The sequence below is a fragment of the Cynocephalus volans genome, chromosome 12 (assembly GCF_027409185.1).
Source record: "Cynocephalus volans isolate mCynVol1 chromosome 12, mCynVol1.pri, whole genome shotgun sequence".
NCBI classification, from domain to species: domain Eukaryota; kingdom Metazoa; phylum Chordata; class Mammalia; order Dermoptera; family Cynocephalidae; genus Cynocephalus; species Cynocephalus volans.
Genome location: NC_084471.1, coordinates 56,076,920 through 56,095,211, shown reverse-complemented (window position 1 = coordinate 56,095,211; position 18,292 = coordinate 56,076,920). Strand labels below are relative to the sequence as shown.

The 18,292-nt window shown below is 38.8% G+C and overlaps 1 pseudogene; it reads right to left on the bottom strand.

The window, feature by feature from the left end:
• Positions 1-1,805: 1,805 nt before the first annotated feature.
• On the bottom strand, positions 1,806-2,756 carry LOC134391662 (charged multivesicular body protein 4b-like; annotated as a pseudogene).
• Positions 2,757-18,292: the final 15,536 nt, after the last annotated feature.

The following is an 18,292-nucleotide window of genomic DNA, read 5'->3' as shown; positions in this document are numbered from 1 at the left end:
ACATTTTAAGTCAATAAATGCATGGTGATACCAGTCTGCTAATTTTCAGTAACTATTTAAGTGAAATTAGCTTTAAAATAAGTTAAATCTCCAGTTTAATACCTTTTTCCTCCCATATTAGAATATGTTTCCAAAAGATAGGGGTTAGTGGTATAAAAAATAGTGTATATAACAAATAGAAGAGTTAGCAGATTTAACTCTTAACATAAAAGAGAGGTTATAGTTCTAACAGCAGAAGAAATAGTCAAAAATAAAATAAGTGAATATAAAGTATGCAAAAAGAAGGGGTAGTTTCAAGTAAATAAAAAAGAGGAAATTGAAGTTAGAAAAGAAATATGAAAAATAATCCCATAACATCCTCTAAATTCTAGCTTTTATTATTTTGGATATTACCAAATAACTAAATTAGTGGCTTGTGAACCTTGTTACACTATGAGTTTCTCTTCTTAGATATAAAAGATCTCCTCAAAACATTTCTTTAAAAATATAGTATCTTCATTAGTAAATTATCTGGAAGAAAATTACAATAATTGTGAGTTTATTTGCAATGATGTTTACCTTTTGTGTTGTTCTGTGCTAAAAATAAGAGATACATTATTTGGAATTAAGGAAGGGACTATCAATCTAGCAGTCCCACTACTGGGCATATATCCAAATCCAAATGAAATGAAATCATTATGTTGAAGAGAGACCTGTACTCCCATGCTTATTGCAGCACTATTCACAATAGCCAAGACAGTGAATCAACCAAAGTGTGCATCAACGGATGAATGGATAAGAAAATGTCGTATACACAACTGGAATACTATTCCACCATAAAAAATAAGGAAATCCTGTCATTTGTGACGTGGATGAACCTGGAGGACGCTATGTTAAGTGAAATAAGCCAGGCATAGAAAGACAAATACCACATGCTCATGATAAACAAAATAGTATATATAACAAATACATATATGTGGAATCTAATAAAGTTGATCTCCTAGAAGGTGAGAAGAATAGTAGTTATCCGGGGCTGGGGTGGTTAGGCAGGGTGAGAGGTTGGCGAGACGTTGGTCAAAGGATACATAATTACATTTGGGAGGAGTAAGTTCAAGAGATCTTTTGTACAGCATGGTGACTACAGTTAATGATAATATATTGTATTTTTGAAAAAATGCGAAGAGAGTGGATGTTAAGTGTTGTCACCACAGAAATAACTGAAGTAATGCATATGTTAATTAGCTAGATTTAACCATTCCAGAATGTATATATATTTTTTTTTATGAAAATTAATCAAGGTATTTAATAGCGCACACCATAATTTCATCTGAATATAAACGTATGGACATGTTTCCAATGTGTTATCTGTCTGTTATCACTAACAGCAACAAGGACCTTAGAGCTATGTTAAGAACTGTATAACTGGAATTTAACAGTCTCACTTGCTCTCAAGAGAATCCTGTCCATTTCAAATGTGTCACAAACTCCAAAAGACCATAGGAGTGAGGGTGAGGAGTGGGCCAGAGTGGTAACCACGAAGACCAGTACACAGGTGTTGGACAGAAATAGAGCTCTCCCGGAAACCAAAATCAGATGCATTATTACAGCTAAGGACAAGGAAAAGCCTATGGCTTTTAAAAAATGACTCTTCTGCCAGTACCATACAAGTCATACAAAGAGATGTTTAAGAGAACAGAGGCTACATTTTCAGGTCATTTCAACTGAAAATGATCAATCCTTAACGTGAAAAATTCAGCAGGAGAATTAACAGTCCAGAAGCTCGATGTTGGATTTGCAAATACAGTTTATTTTACAGAAATTCAACATTATAAACAGCAGGCATCTCCCACTTTGCCTGTCCCAGCTGGGTACAGACCATGCTTTGCAGAGAGTGAGAGAGAGAGCGAGCAGTGATGCGGCCCTACTGCGTTGGAGTGAGATTGGAGAGTGATGAAACCTGCCTGCCCTGCACACTGCAGGCCACCAGTCTGTCTGGGCCCAGGCGCACTGGACCCAGACATGGATCCGGCCTCGTTCTCCAATTCCTCCATGTCAACGTCTTCCTCTTCCTTCTTCTTGGTGGGTTTTGAGGGTAGGGCTACAGAGGGAATATTTGGTACAAGAGACTGTTTCGGGTGCAATGATTTCAACGAAGTCTTGTCTAGTTCTTCCTGTTCTCATTCTTCTAATTCTGCCATGGGTTCATCCTCGTCAAATTCTTCTCCAAACCCTATGGGTTTTGAAATCGCTGTTGAACGCTCCTCTGCAAGTTCTTGCCGGTCAGCAATGTCCCGCATTATCTCATCGACTTCATCAATGGCCACGCTGTTGTGGGCCGCTCCATGGCCTCGGAGGCATAGCCCACGTTCTCCACCTTGGTGTTGGTGTCGGCAGTCTCCAGAGCCTTCTGCTGGAATGCAGTGGAATAATGTGCCCTCGATCTGCACCAGCTGCTTCTTGTACCTTCCATTGCACTGCAGGGCCTGGAGGCCACCCGCTTGGTTTGAGGTCCATGCTTCTTGGCAGCCATCCACTCCTGCTTGACCTTCTTCTCCAGGAACTCCTGCTTCTTGCTGAGCATTTCCTCCGTGTCCTGAAGCGGCTGGAATGGCCCCCTGGGGGGTCAGGCTGCCCTTGAGAGCCTTACCCCCTCCAGCCCAAAACAGCTTCCAGAACACTGACTTGGTTGCTGCTTGCCGCCAGCTCCAGCGCCTGCGCCTGGCCCTCTGCTCCCTGGAGCTGCAGACCTCTCCTCCTCCTCCCCATGGTGTACGCATACTTCAAAACATCATCTTGTACACGATAAATGCATACAATTTTATATGTTAATTTAAAAATAAATAATTTTTTTTTTTTTTAAAAAAGGCTATCAGGAATAAGCACTCCCAGCTGAAATGTCAAAAATGTGCTCTCCCTTCACAATTACAGCTGGGTTTTTTTATTTTACCCCATTCTGATGTGCTTTGTCTTTGAGGAAGTCCTGCAGAAAATTTACAATTACTCGAACAAGTTTTTAAAACTGAGAAGTGTTGGAGCGGAGCAGACAGTGTTGAAAAGAAAACATTTAAAGAACTCTTAATGGTATTCTTTTAGCTGGATTCCGCACACCAGGTCCTGCTTTTAAGAAGACCAAGGTGACTGAAAAAGTCTCAACACTGTTGTTTTAGTTGGACTTGTCCCCCACTTTTCACATAGCAAGCCTCAAAGTCTTAAATTCTTAAGAAATGATGAAAATGAGGGCCGAGCCCGTGGCGCACTTGGTAGAGTGCTGCGCTGGCAGCGCGGCGACGCTCCCGCCGCAGGTTCGGATCCTATATAGGACTGACCGGTGCACTCACTGGCTGAGTGCCGGTCACGAAAAAACGACAAAAAAAAAAAAAAAAAAAAAAGAAATGATGAAAATGGAATAGAAAACAAAACATCTGATCTGGAAATAAAAACTGGCAATATAATAATAACGTCTTTTGTTTCTCTTTAGAGGGTCAATCAGCTCAAAAAATGATCTGTTGTATATAAAAGCACAGCCTAAATATTATATCAGGCTGTTTTAGGGACTAAATAAGTCCCTACATGAATATATGAATAAGTTTCTTTCTTTTGACATAAACAGAATGTACAGGACAAACTTAGACACAGTTTCGGGAGTGGTGATGGGACACTTAGTACAAGTCTCCGTGTAGGCAGCTAGACATCAGTGTTTGCCAAAATGAGAGTCAACGATGTTAAAGAAAGGTGACAGAATTGCTTGACACAGGGCTGAAGACCAGAATAGGACCCTGGAAAAGACCTTGTTCTTTTACACATTTCTTCACTCATATAAATCAGTCAAGTTCTTTTTTTCTGGGATGAATTGCTGCCCAGGTTTAAAGTAGGTACCATTTTTCAGTGAAAAAAATGTGCAAAACAAATGGCATCAAGACTATGGCTTTAGAAGACAGTTTGTCAATCTCCTAAATCCTACAAATTTCCAGTGATCATTCTGTTGGATGCTGAGTTAATGGAGGCTGCTGTTTTTGTTTGTTTGCTCCTCTGTGAAAATAATTGTGTTTTATGTGTTTATGAAGGAAGTCAGGAGGTCCATGCTGAAAAATTATCGAGTTGCATTAAGTTAACATTTCTGAAGCTTAAAACTCTTTCTTTAGAAAGAACATCTATTAATACAGTTTCCAGTTATGAGGGCCATGGTCTAAAGGACAAGCCAAAGGAATGACAGAGGAAAGGGATTTAGAGCTAACAGGTGGTCCCCAGACATATTGGCTGAAAGGAAGTTCACAGCTAAAGTGTCATATGTGGGTGTTACTGTGTCCCTCATCCATGCTCACTGTGGATAGTCGTTCTGGAACACTCTTAGTTCTAGCTATGGCCATAAGAAGCAACTTTAACAAGACCTTCAGCAGACTAGCCCAGCTCTTTTACTGGTTCCCCAAATCACTGACCTGCTCAAAGAATCGGAAATCCAAGTTGCTCTGGAGCCAAAATGGAGGTAAGTTATCTCAGGCTAATGCTTTATTTTAAATTTTTTTTTTTTTTTTTTTCTGTTACTAAAATGGAGCCTCCCTCACATTGTGGGGAGGGGGGAGGGATAATGGTCTTATCACATTTTAAAAGTATTATTTAACATGGTCATATGGAAGAAAATTGAGAGAAAATGAAATAAAGTAATTTGAGGGTGAGATATTAAAAGCCATGAACATTTTTGTAATCCAATTTTATGCTTTTTAGGCATTTAGATTCAGAAAAGTGTTTTAGAGAAAGATGGAAAATGTTTAGTTTTGAAAAAACAATAAAAATAGCTCTTATTTTCAGTGAACCTTAATTTGCTCCTAGTACTAAAAATCTTAGAATAAACAGAAAAGAATAAATAAATCACACAGTGAGTTTCCCTCCTTTCCCTAGAAAACTAAAAAGGCCAATGGATCTTATATATCTCTTGTTTGGGTCAGTTTATGTAGAATATTTTAGTCAAATATTTATCAAAGTGAGATTTTACAGCACCTTAAATATGCTACTGCATGAAGCTTTGAATTTTCTATCCAGTCTGCCTGACTGGAATGTGCAGAGGTCAGAGGAGAGAGGATTAAAGGGAATAGATGACCCTTCCAAGTCTAGTGTCTGAAGCACCCTCTGCGGAGCCCAGCTTTTACTCTCATGCTCTGCAGGGGGCCAGTGCTGGTTGTATTTCCTAGACTAAGGTAAGCAAATTCTCTCACTTCATAACGTTTCATCTTGCAGCCGAATCAAAATCAGAACTATGTTTTTCCACACCCATGTGGCTCAGCATGTTACATCAGTGCTTAGCAATTACGCTTGTTTGATAGACTATCAAACATAATCTGATGCTATGATAGATCATCTGGCACCAGATCCTCCTTTAATTAAAACAGAAGTGACTATGATCTGTAATTACCAAGGAAGGTATCTGATTAAGAAATTTAGAAAATGTAAGGCCCACTACATTTCAATGATGTCTTTTCCCTTGAATTAGTATTCTCTTTCATTCTTTTTGACTATCAGAATATGGGAAATTTAATAGTTTAAAAGTCTCTCTGTTTATATATACCATCCCTCAGATATGAAATAGTGTAATTGGGATGTTAGAGCCCCAAGGGAACTTAGAAAAATTCATCTTCTCCAATTGCTTCATTTTAAAGATGAGTAAACTGCCTCCAAAAGGTTAAATACCTTTATCTCCTGAAGCTATTACATGGGCAGAACCAGAACTTTATCCTGGATCATCTGATTCTTGGTCCAGTGTTCTTTTCCCCACATTGCAGTGCTGGGTGTGTAAACATCAGAGAATGTGAACATATGCACTCTTTCTGAGTATTTTACATACTGCCTTCATCAGTGGATAATCTATACCTAGGAAGTTTAGTCACCTGTTTTTCTAAAGTCAAGCTTGCTAGTATTCTCATTAGTTTGGAGATTAATGGCCTATTTCCAACAACCTTTCTACATAAATTTAATGTTTTTTTTTTTTTTCCTTTTTAACAGCTGGCCTGTACAGGGATCAAACCCTGGGCCTTGGTGTTATCAACACCATGCTCTAGCCAACTGAGCTAACTGGCCAGCCCATAGTTACACTTAGTCTTATTAAAGAAAGTTTTTTGTTGACATATTACTCTATTATAATGAGATTATCTAAATATGTTCCTCACAGGATTGTATCTCCTGAAGAGCAAAAACTTTCTTTTACTCTATCTCCAGTGTTTAACACAGTGTTTTATATAGTGGGCAGTCAATAATTATTTGTTTCACTGAATTGATTTATGAAAATAGCCATATGGGATTTTGAGGGACAAGTGAAAATAATGAAATGATTCTTAGAAATCTGCTAATCCCTGGGGATCCTTGCTCTGCCCTTCCATGTAGATTGATAGATTGTGTCCACCTATAAAAGATAGCTCCACATCAGGTCATCTCTTCAGTATTAGACTCTTCTGTCACTCATCAATATCCTGCAGTCACCTGAAGGTTGACAGAAAGATGCCAATGGTCCTCTGAGTACCTCTATCCCAATCAACCCCACTTGAAAACTTAAATGGTCTCAAGGTAAAACCAATGATGGATATTTTAAGACTAATTAAGTGAAGGCTCCCAAATAATTTTACCACGCTGTAACTAACACAACATAGCTGACTCTCCTTCAGTTCTTCTTATCTACCCATCTCCACCTTAGAAAGCAGTAAGTTACACCAAGGCATGAATTAGGAAGAAATGTAGGAGGAAAGTCACAAATCACTAAAGAACTTCTTTGGTTCCCCCTTTCTGCCCCAGATTTTAGCAGTTAGCACAGTGATATTTGATGACTAGATGAAAGTCTACTGCTTCCTGTAAGGAGGCAGACACAAGCACATCTGGAATACACAGAAAACCACCCGCCTCCCATGGGGAAGAAGACAAAGGTGAAAGCTGCTCACCAGACAGCATCCCATTTGTTCCCAATATTGCATGGCTTTCTCAAGGTTGCCTCTGTAGGGGAAGGAGCCCTGATAGGAACAAGCCCTTTGGAGGTGGAAGAACTGGCAGGGGAGAAAGGTGGAGGGGATAAAGGTGGACAATCTGGTGTCTCACCTGTTGGAGAGTAGGGTGTACCTCCTAGTAGAATTTATTCTCTGTGCATCAACAGGGCAACAGGCTGGCTAATGGACAAGATGACTTCACAAAATCTGTAAGGCCTGTCCTATAAAAGCAAGCTGTCTCTGTCTCTAAGAAGGAGCAAGGTTGAAACAAATATTAAACTGTCACTGTAAAAAGCTAATCATCTTCCCTCTGCAAGGAGAGAGGAGAAAGTTTAGATGCAGAAAAAAAAAAAAACATTTTCACATACACACACACAACAGAGTTCTTATTGATGGTTTAACAATAACCCATGTATGTAATCATGTCATCTGCAAGTAGGGATGGATAGTTTAACTTCCTCCTTTCTGATGTAGATGCCCTTTATTGCTTTCTCTTGCGTTAATGCTCTGGCTAGAACTTTCAGTACTATGTTGAATAACAGTGGGGAAAGTGGGCATCCTTGTCTTGTTCCAGATCTTAGAGGAAAAGCCTCCAATTTTTGTCTATTCAGTATGATATTAGCTGTGGGTTTGTTGTATATGGCCTTTAATGTGTTGAGGTACATTCCTTCTGTACCTAGTTTGTTGAGTCTTTTTATCATGAATGAGTATTGGATTTTATCAAATGCTTTTTCTGCATCTATCGAAATGATTGTTTTTTTCCCTTCATTCTGTTGATATGATGTATCACATTTATTGGTTTGCATATATTAAACCATCCTTGCATCCCTGGGATGAATCCCACTGGATTGTGGTGAATGTTCTTTTTTTTCCGACCGGTAAGGGGATCACATCAGCATGGTGTGGTCAGCACCACGCTCAGCCAGTGAGCACACTGGCCATCCCTATATAGGATCCGAACCTGCGACCTTGGCGCTTCCAGCACTGCACTCTCCTGAGTGAGCCAAAGGGCCAGCCCATGAATGATCTTTTTAATGTGTTGTTGCATTCTGTTTTCTAGTATTTTCTCTTGAGGACCTTCACATCTGTGTTCATTAGGGATATTGGTCTGTTGTTTTCCTTTTTTGTTGTATCCTTTTCAGGTTTTAGTAAAATGTTAATGTTGGCCTCATAGAATTAGTTTGGAAGTATTCCCTCTTCAATTTTTTGGAAGAATTTGAGAAGAATTGATATTAATTCTTCTTAAAATGTTTGGTACAGCCATTGTGGAAAACAGTAAGGAGGTTCCTCAGAGAGCTGAAAATAGATCTACCTTATGACCCAGCTATCCCACTACTGGGTATATACCCAAAGGAAATGAAATCAATATATCAAAAAGACACCTTTTCCACCATGTTCATCACAGCACTATTTACAATAGCCAAAAGATGGAATCAACCTAAATGCCCATCAATGGATGAATGGATTAAAAAACTGCTATATACACACAATGAATACTATTCAACTATAAAAAGAAATGATATCCTATTGTTTATAGCAACGTGGATAGAACTGGAAACCATCATGTTATGTGAAGTAAGTCAGGCACAGAAAGACAAATATCACATGATCTCACTATGTGGAATCCAAGAAAGAGTGGTTTTCATAGAAGACAATAGAGTAATGGTTATCAAAGGCCAGTAGGGGATGGGGTGGAGGGGAGGAGAAGTGGTGGACTAACAGGTATGAAACTATACTATCCACACTAACTGAATCATTGTGCAGTATATGCATGTATTGAAAAAACACACTGTACCCCACAAAATAAATATAAATAAAACTGGAAAAAACCCAATAACTCAGATCCTTAACAATATTATCAAGCCATCCTATAAAAAGTCAATACTTATTAATTCCTGAAGTATGGAAGCAAAGGATGGGGGTCTCCTACATTAAACGAAATCCTTTTTTCTTGACACAGACAAGACAATCTCCCCCTTTTGTTCTGAGGCACCTCTTGAATGAGCAATCTTATTGATATCAAGGTTCCCCAAAGTGTTCATCACAACTCCAAATTTTCCTCTGTGAAATTATGTCAGAAGGTGGTGTAAGTTTAGTGGAAGACAATCCCATGAGCAATTGGCTGATGGTTGGTCAAAAGTAAAGACATTGTTTCTGAGGGTCTCAGCCCTCAACCCTAAAGTGAAGTTGTCCCAACTGCTGACCCAAGAATAGTAGCCTCCCAGCAGGTAAAATATATAAATGTTCTCAGAGACAAACAGTATATAACACATTGGACAAGCAGCAAGACAGGACTGCATGTTAAAAGCCAACTTTCACCAGGAGATACCAAAGTATGATTAGAATCTCCAAATTTCAGGAGACAAATAATAAATAACACTGAGAGGAATGGGTAAAAGGGCATGAAAATCAAGTACAATGTATTTTGAGAAGTAAAATTAAATTACATTAAATTTAAAAAATAAATAAAAATAAAAGTTAAATCTAAATAAATAAATAAATAAATAACACTGACAGGCCAGAGAGATTATGATCAGAGTCCAGATTCAATGCAAAACCTCTGCAGTTGAAGACAGAGACACCTCAAGTAGGTGAGACTGAGAGGTCTCAGATATGCACATTACTACCTTGGCACTGCTCCCAACCCAGTCACAGCAGCAAGGGTCAAATCTCAAGAACCTCCAAACTGGTCTAGTTAAATCAACCTAAGCCTAAGCCCTGAAGACAAACTGAGAAGCCATTCAACAGGGGAGACCTCATACCAGATGAACCTGGGGTCTCATCAAAGGAAATGATAAGAGTTATTATAGGATTTGGGGAAAGGGTGGAGTTTAGACAAAATGAGAATGAAGCACCATTTTAATAGGTGCAAAGCAGGGCTGTGTGTGAAGAGGACAACATCAGGTTTGGACTGCAAAGGCTCCTGTTTCCTTAGAAACTACAAAGTTAAGATGCATGTGGAATGTCATGTTCAGAAAATCCTTATCTGAAGTTCTGCACCTGGACTGGAAATCAAGGCTACCTTTTTGTGTCAAAGTGACTTAGATCCTTCAGGCAGGAGTGGGATGTTTCATTCTTACTGATGTTATTTCTATCAGCAAAGTTTCTCACAGTGCACAGTTTTAGGGATTTCTCAAGGGTTATTATGACACTTTACAGCTGCAGTATAAGTATATCCTTGGGAAACACATTAGCATTATCTATTTTTATCTTTCCAATCTGATGAATAGTAGAAGAGAGTTTGACTTTTTCAATCCAAGCTAATTTGTCCTACCTCATTTGTTATTGCTGTGTTGGTTTTTTTTAATTTATTTGTTTTCATTGTGCCTATCTCTAATTCATTCCATATTTTTCAATAGCCTGCCAATACAATTTTTCATATAATGAAATATTTTAGATAACCTATCACTTACACACATCACCTGTACTCCCACCCTTGCCTCCAGCACAGAGCTCTCCTTTCCTTGCTCCCATGTGGACAGTTTGCTCTCTGGGCCTGGTTGAGCCTTTGTCCTGGGAATTCCCTTTGCCTCTTTCTTGAGTTGGATCATCTACTTCATGAGCCCTATTTCTTCATTCCTTGTTTACTTCCTCACTTCAGTGGAGAACCTCTAGTAGCTTTCTGTAAAATGGGTACACAAAAGGTATTTCATGTCTAGTATTCAGAAATTTCCCAATGAAGTGCTTTGGGGTGGCCTTCTAAAAATTATTTATTTAACCAGGCACTTAACTGGGTCCTTTGAAACTGGAAACACATACCTTTCAGTTCTGGGAAATTTTCTTGCTTTATTTGCTAATGTCTTACCTTCCAACTCTTCTGTTAAAGGATCTTGAACTTCTTAGACTGATCCTTTAACTTTTACTCCCCCAGCAGTCACCTCATTGTCTTTTTATCCTACATTATATCCCAGCAACTGATTGTGGGCCCCATTAGGACAGAGACGTATTTTATAACTCTATCCCTCGTCCCTTTCCCAGGACCAAAAGAGTCCTGGGCAATTGTCTATGAACCTAAGGAAGAAAATCTAGAAAGAACAGAATTACTTCTTTTTTGTTTTTGAAACTCTTAATTGTGAAATTACTTAAGAAAAACAGAAATATCATACAATAATAGGACTGAAAAGTAATAAACATCAAAAAACAATTTATTGGAAAAAACCAATTTGTTGCAATATTTTCTGACATCACTACATCTGGGCTGGGCTGCTACTTGCTTTTGTACATGTTGTAAAGAAAGAGTTGGCTCAACAAATCATTTGAGAAGAATGTAGTGAGGAGTGTAAGCTGGCTAGGAGAGCAAACTTCTAATCAAAGTACTTGATCACGTTATTTTTCCCGGGGTTATTGCTGTTTGTAAAAGTAACGCTTATGAATTTTATTTAAAGGGACTGAAGTCTTATCTCTTAAAGATAGTTATCATATGTATAAAAGTAAAAAACCAAATTTCTTAAACAATCTGAAATAATTCAGACTTTTTATTTGTTCAGACTAATGTTTTCCTAATCTATCTTTGGTATTCATTCCAAAAGTGCAAATGTGGTTTGGTATTAAGAAACTATTAATGTAATCCACCATATCAAAAGGTTAAAGAAATGGAAAAAGCCTATGATTTTTTTCAATATGTACTGCAAAGGCATATAATAAAATTCATCATTTATTTCTGATTTTTAAAAAATCTTAGTAAAATAGAAATAAATGGAAATATATTTCCTTGACATGAGTTTTATATATCCTTCATACTTAAACCCAACATCAATGTCTGACATTTTCCTGTTAAAGTCAGGAATAAAACAAGGATTTCTACTAATGTTATTTCTACTAACAATATTACTATTATGTAATGAAGTTCTAAATGTACCATAAAAGGCAAAAAAATATAAAAGAGAATATGATGTTACCTAAAAATTCTGGAAAGGAAAAGTCACCACTGTCATTATTTGCTCCCAACATGATTATATATGAGGAAACCTCAAGAGAATTAATTAACTGAGAATAATTTTAGAAACTATAAAGAATTCTATAAGGTATCTATTTGTAACACTTATAGACCAAAATTAATATTTTCATTTATAAAAATAATAACCAAGAATAACAAGAAAAAAACAAATTATAATAACAATAAAGGGACAAAAAACCTATAAGAGAGAGACATATAGGAGGAAGACTTACAAATTCTACTTAGAAACATAAAAGATGACTTGAGCAAATGGAAGGTATTCCTTGCTCTTAATGAAAGGATTCATCCCCCTAAATTAAGCTATAATTTTAATGTGATCGCAATCAAAACACAAAAAAAAATATTTGGGGGGGAGCAAAATAAAATGATTCTGAATTTTATCTACAAGAATAAACATGGAGGAATATTCAAGAAGATACTAGCCCTACCAGGTATTAAAATGTATTACAACACTGCTAAAAAGAATAAAATAGACCTAGAGGTACTGATGTATTGATATGGAAAGATAACACAGAGCAAGATGTATATATGATGCCATTTGCACACAAAAAGTGTGTATATACATATATACACACACACCTTATATAACTATAAAGTTTATAGCGAACTTCTAAATATTGGTTACTCTGGGAAGTGAGATTGAAAACTGGGACAGGAAAAAATGGGGATATTTCCTGATACTCTCTATTCTTTTTATGGCTTCATTTAGATAAATTATCTAGGGAATCATACCTCAATAAAATGTTTTAAAAATTATTTTTATAAATTTTAAAATAAAATGTAAAAATACTAATTATTCATAATTAATAAGAACAAAAAGCTAAACAGGAAATGAAAACCTTTTGCAGCATGCATTTCAAGTCAGCACATTCTATGGTAGCAGAACATTCACTGGTCTGTTTTTGTGTGTGTGTGTGTGTGTGTGGTTGGCTGGTTTGATCACTGGTCTTTCATTTCCTGCATCATAAGAGATTCTGTGGGCAAGTGAGTTTGAGAAGCACTGCTACCTGGTCTCCTTTCTAGGACACCAAAATAGATTAGCACATTAAAGTTCTGCAGTAAAGAAAACTGTTTAACTTTGTTGAATCATTGTTTCCAAACTTATTTAAATTTAATTTTGGCTTTGGCATATTTACCTACTTTTATTATCTTTGTCTCATTAGTATTCCTCCTAGACATTAAGGACATATTCAAAGGGAGATATGATCAAGAGGGAAAGGGTGATGGAAAAAAACAGAAATGCCACAGTCTGATGAGGAAACTTTTATCACCAAACATACAATCCAGAGGGAACACATTTTGGGAAATACTGGTATATTCATTGCTTTTGTTCTATAACTAGAAGCTCAAAACCCAGAAGTCACAAGATTGATGGTGCATGGATTTGAAGACCTCTCTCCTGCCTCCCTCGTATTAATTTCAAAAATATATTTGCTCTTAGGGCGATAGAAATCATGTCAGTGATTTCCTGGTAGGAGACAAGGACAGACTGCGAAGGCCCATCAGGACTGATGTGTTACTCTTTTGTTTTTTGGGTTTTGTTTTTGTTTTTTTGCAGCTGGCAGTTACTGGGATTGCCGTGACCTTGGTGTTATAAGGCTGCACTCTAACCAACTGAGCTAACTGGCCAGCCGATATGTTACATCTTTACTGGGGTGGTGGTTACACAGGTGTGTACATCAAAACTCCCCCACCTGCAAATCTGTGCATTGTATTGTGTATAAACTATAGCTCAAAGAAATAAATCTAAGTGAATATGTAATTAGCTCTGAAGAGATGTAGGAGGCAGAGTATCTATGTGGTTAAAAGCACAGGTGCTAGGACCAAACTGCCTAAATTCATAATCCTAGCCCCATGGCTTTCTCTGTGTGACTGTGGTCAAGTTCCTCAATCTCTCTTAAGTGAGTTGATGGAGTTAACACATTTAGATCAGAACTTGGCACATCATTAAGTACTCTATAGATGTTAGCTTCTATTTCTAGTCCTAATGGTGCATTCAGGAGAGATGCTAATTTTTGATCCTTTAAAGAGAAAAAAAGTGTGTTTTAGGTTCCCGGATTAGGAGCATAGATATATGTGTTAAATGTAAATTTGGTGTTTCAGTTCTCCGAATTTCTGTTACTATTCCTGCTAGCTAAAAAGTATTGAGGTCATTAATGAAAAGAGGACATTGAAAAAAAGAGGGACGATAAACCAAAGATGACCGATTGAAATGAGAAGTATTAGTACAGCCTCTGGAGAGTCTACATTAAAGTCTTAGAATAGATGGATTTTAAATGTCTATGAGCCCCAAGGAGCTGGAGATGGCCAGTCTTTAGAATAAGTGAAAGTGATGCCAACTGGCTAAATAGTATCCCCAAAGGCTCTAGATGTAGCCTTCTGATGAGGGAGGTCTGCAAACAGGGAGAAGGTGAGTGGTCTAAGCCACATTCCCCGCAGTCAGCTGGGAATGGTCTGCAGGGTCATCTGTAGAAGGGTGTAGAAACTGGCGTACCTTGACCAGTGCACAAGCTTCCTGGTTATGGCCTGAAAGGGTGCACAGACGTATGCTTGCAGTGCCACTCCCCAGCTGCCCTACCAAAGCGATGCCTCCAGTGTTTGGGACCAGCCCCCATCATCACTTTCCTGTAGTGATGCTCAGTTGTGGCACTAAAGCGTGTGGCATTAAAGTAGACAGGTGATGTGGGTTAGGGCAATAGGGAGCTGAGGAAGGTTCTCTGATGGAGAAATCTGTCCCTATTCCTCGGGCATGGCAGGAGAAAGAGGCCCAAAGTCCCTCCTGTGAGCTGAGATCGGGATCCCAATCAGATTATGGCATTTCTGTCTTTCATCACCTCCCTCTGGGCCATATCTCCCCTTGAGTATGTCCTCAATGTCAGGGAACTGTACCGATAAGACAAGTGCTCTAAAAGTAGGCAAATCCACTTAGGCCAAAACTAAAGTCAGAGAAGTCTGTCTTCTAATTTTGAAATTCCTCACCTGATCACCTGATGCTGAAAAATAACATATGGGTCATATAACACATATGCACAAAGGAATAAAGAATAGTTGCCATGGGTATCAGGACTGTGGTTAATATTTTTCTTCCTTCCATGCACATGTGTACCTGTTCTCCAAAATTCCATCATGGTCACCATTCCCATTTATTGGATGGCTGCTATGTGTCAGTAGCCTGTATAAAAACACTGCAAGTATTATTCCCCACCTCAGTTTATTTTGACCAAAGGAGGGGTCTCAAAGGCTCAAAGCGGCTAAATAATTCGACTGGGTCACTCATCTAAACAGTGCCATAGTCTGAGGAAGTGAATTTTGCTTTCAGCTATTGCTGAGTTGGAGCTCTTCACCCCTTCAGAACCCTGTGGGTCTCTTCCCCCAGATGCTGGGAACACAGCCCTTCTGCTTGTTTGATTGATTCATCTCTATAGGAGGTGGGAGTCTGTGAGATTATGCAACACTTGACTTCAGAAGCTTCAAAATTTGTTTCACACTTGTAAGGTCTTTAGAAATAGCAAACTTTTTTGGAACACTGGGAGGCATGAAAGCAAATGCCTTTCGAAATGAACTGTGTTTTCTATGACATGGTTTTTCAGACAGATCTGGAATGCTCAGACAAAAGAGAACATCTTTGAAAATACAAAAAAGTCTATGTTACAGGATGGATCTTCTCCAGGCTCAAAACTATTCTTTCTTTCTTTCTTTTTCTTTTTCTTTTTTCTTTTTTTTTTTTTTGAGGGTACATAAAATAAAAAACAAATTGCAACAGAATTTCTGTTCTGCAGATGTCAAATCTATTATTTTCATCTCAGCTTCTACTAGGGGATGTAGAGAAATTGTTGAGGACCCATCTCCAATGTCCTTTAGTCACAGGCATTGGCGCCTTGGTGGGCCCATTGTAGGGCATGTTCAGAGCTAGTGATGAAATACGTGGTTAAAAACTTTTAATCCTTTGTCCTACCCTCCCTCCTTCTCCCACCCAGCCCAGCATGGACACAAAAGAGCTCAAACATTACCCCTCCTCACCAACACACACATAAGCACTAATCAAGTCTCCCGGCAAGAGCGGTGTTAGGATTGGCAGCTATCAGATGGTTTCAATGATCTCCCTTCTTAGATTTTTTGCAAAAAGGATTGAGAACTTATTCGTGATAGTGCCTGGAAAGTTATGCAGCAGGAGTGCCAAGCTAAGAAACTGAGAGACTAGAAGTCTCCCCCATCCCCACTCCCAAAAGTATCCTCTTCACTGTGATTTCCACCGCCAGCCCCCGATTGGTTTCAGCTAAGGAGGTTTGGAGCACAGAAGTTGCTCTGTCACAATGGGGGGTACAACAAAACACATGTGGAACTAATCCTGATAATGTGGCCCCTGGGAAAGAGAGGTGGGGAAAAGGACATTCTCATTTCCAGTCCCTTCCCACAACTCTGAGCTACTGAGCCCCTCTGGGAACCTAGAAAAAAATGCTGCTTCTAGACCAGCTATATCCCCTAAATCCAGAGTGTCAGGCATGGGATGGGGGTTGGAGGAATGGGGAAGGATGCTGATTCATTCCAGGGCAAAGGAAGATTGCCCCCCCCACTTTTGGCAGCTGGCTGATATGGGAATCTAATGCCCATATTTTTTAAACTGCTGCCCTGTACTTTTTCCAGAATGCCTTCTCTATTCATTTGCTTGAAAGAATGGGCTTCCTTGTACAGGCACTGCCTTGTGGATGAAGATGTCCCCCAAGGTTCCAAAAATCTCCCTGCTTGCCCCACAGGCCCATCAGCGGGAACTCTCTGCGAAGACCAGCTTCAGAATTTGCATGATCCACAGAGCGGAGAGACGTCCGGCTAGGGAGGCGGAGACTCGACAGAAACCACATACCCTGTGAGGTCGCCACTGCGTGATCCAACAGCCCAGGCCAGAGTGCACAGAACAGGGAGAAGTCCTGCACGGGAAGTGGAAGCTCAGCAGAGACCACACACCCTGCGGTACCGCCCCGTGATCCAGCAGCCCAGCAGAGTCCAAGATGACCAGAGAGGTGGCTCCCCAGAGAGGCCCAGGACCCGGGCAACCATACACACAAGGCACTAGAGGCCAACAGAGCAGTCACGGAGGTAGCCATACCAAATTGGCAACCACAGCAACATCTTAGTTAGTCAAAAGTCTCAAACCAGTGGACTGTGAAACCCTCTGCCACAATGAATAAACATCAAAAAAAAAAAGATACCAGAAATACAAAAAATCAAGAAAGTACACCACCAAAAGTTCATAAATCTCAAACTCTAGATCCTGTAGAACAAGAAGCCCTTGAAATGACTTACAAGGAGTTTCAAGTGATAATTCTAAGGAAACTGAATGAGATACAAGAAAACTCAGCTAGACATCATGATGAAATGAGGAAAAGTATACAGGACCTGAAAGAGGAAATGTACAAGGAAATCAATGTCCTGAAAAAAAAAATGTAGCAGAACTTGCTAAACTGAAGAAGTTATTCAGCAAAATAAAAAACACAACGGAGAGTTTAACCAGCAGGCTTGTCGAAGTTGAAGAGAGAACCTCTGAACTTGAAGATGGGCTGTTTGAAATAACACAAGCAGACAAAAAAAAAAAAAGAAAAGAAAAAGAAAAAGAATCAAAGACATTGAAGAAAATCTGAGAGAGATATCAGACAACCTTAAGTGCTAAAATATCCGAGTCATGGGTATCCCAGAAGGGGAGGAAAAAGGAGATTCCATTGAAAACATATTCAACAAAATAGTGGCAGAAAACTTCCCAGGTATAGGAAAAATCACAGATCTTCAGATCCAGGAAGCTCAACTATCTCCAAACGTATTCAACCCAAAAAGGCCTTCTCCAAGACATGTTATAGTCAAATTGACAAAACTCAGAGACAAAGAGAGAATCTTAAAAGCTGCAAGAGAAAAGCGTCAAATCACCTATAAGGGAGCCCCAATCAGGCTAACATCAGACTTTTCATCACAAACCCTAAAAGCTAGAAAGGAATGGGATGATATATTCAAAATACTAAAAGACAAAAATTGCCAGCCAAGAATACTCTACCCTGCAAGGCTATCTTTCCAAAATGAAGGTCAAATAGTATATTTCTCAGACAAACAAAAACTACGGGAGTTCACTACCACATGACCACCGTTACAAGAAATCCTCAAGGGAGTACTGGATTTGGTTCCTGAAAAATAGCTACCACTGCCATAAAAACCCAAGAAAAATCAAAACCCACTAGTATAATAAAAATGGCATTCATGAAGAGAAATCAAACAAACAAAAATGCTATCTACAACCTAAGGAACCAACAAACACAGAAACCAAACAGTGAATCAGAAAGCAAGGAACAAAAGACACCTAAGACAACCAAACAACCAATAAAATGCTAGGAATAAATCAACACCTTTCAAT